The sequence below is a fragment of the Nannospalax galili genome, unplaced genomic scaffold (assembly GCF_000622305.1).
Source record: "Nannospalax galili isolate Female #2095 unplaced genomic scaffold, S.galili_v1.0 scaffold6, whole genome shotgun sequence".
In the NCBI taxonomy this organism is placed as follows: domain Eukaryota; kingdom Metazoa; phylum Chordata; class Mammalia; order Rodentia; family Spalacidae; genus Nannospalax; species Nannospalax galili.
Genome location: NW_008355036.1, coordinates 491,015 through 492,449, shown reverse-complemented (window position 1 = coordinate 492,449; position 1,435 = coordinate 491,015).

The window sequence follows — 1,435 nt, the reverse complement described above, 5'->3', positions numbered from 1 at the left end:
CTTGTGTTTTGCTTCTGTCATTGTATCTCATCCATGGGCACATTCGCCACACCACAGTGGGGTGATGGAGACAATAGTGGCAATGGCAACCGTGACCCACCTTGTGCAGGTGAGCAGGAGGCAGAGCTAGGCTGAAAAGCAAAGGGACAGCAACATAAGAGTCTTCACTAAGGGTGAAGAAGAAACCCAGGTAATGCTAAGAAAGAGAACTGGGTCTAGATGGTTGTGAGCCATAGACGGAATGACCAGGTGTAAGTCTTTCAGTAGAAGAGAGCTGGCACAGCCTCGGGGGGGGGGTGCTTATAGAGGACTCCTGGGCTGTAATTGGTGAGAGGGATGAACCACGAGGACAGGCCATTATGCAGGATTCATCATTCAGGACTTAGAGGAGAAAACCCTGTTTCCTAAGGGGAAGATTCATTCTGTTGGGAGAATATTTACCTCTTTCTAGTTTTGTGTTGTTCTGACAATGCAGGCAAGGGGATGGGTCCCATACATTTTAAAGAACATTCAAAAACCTGCATTGGCCCAGAATCTGAGATCATCTCTTGGATCTCATTTCCTATCTGCAGAGTAGGAAAGGTATATTGAATGCTCCTTTAGGGTGCCTCCTGCTTCACACATCTGGCTCCAGTTTGTGTTCAGAAATGGAGGTGCTTTTGTGCTTTTTTTTTTTTTTTTTTTTTTTTTTTTTTTTTTTTTTTTTTTTTTTTTTTTTTTTAACTTTCTGACAGAGCAGGGCCATGGGGAAAGAATTTCTTGAGGACCTTGAGCTCTACTTCAGGTTTGTGGATGAGAACAGAGAAGAGGGTTGAACAAAGCTTCAACATTTGACGAAGGGTTCTAGAAAAAGGAAGGACCAGTCAGAAGAGCCTACAAGTCCCTAAAAGCTAACAGGGGCCCTGGAAAGGACATTGAAGGGTTCAGACTGATGTTTAAACCTAGTCAGAAACTCCAAGATCTTTGTAAAATTTCCCATAGCACGGCCACATTCTTGGGGTAGTTATTTTTGTTTTCTCTCAAGTTTCCATTACAGCAATAACCAATAGAATCTTTCTAAGGTAAAGGCCCTGTGTGCGGGTTTGGGGGTAAGTAAATGAAGGAGGGGGCAGAAGAGGCTGGGTTCCCCTGGGCAATGGTACCCGGAGCCTCAAGAGAGCTCCAGCCAAGGTGACACAGATAGCAGCTACCAGGAAAGCTGTTTTCCAGAGCAGATGAACCTATGCATATGTGTCTAAGCTTTGTAGAGAAGGGGCAATTTTCTAACCTCTCTGGCTTTTGAGAGGCAAGAATAGTGCTTTGTGATGCATCTTCGGGAGGAAAATACATCCTTATCCCAGTGGAGAAAAAGCCTGGATAATTGCAAAATAGTTTTAACTCCCTGAGTCAAGCTGTGCCTGCCTAGTGAGCTCTGGCAAGTCCCCAGAAGGCCGAG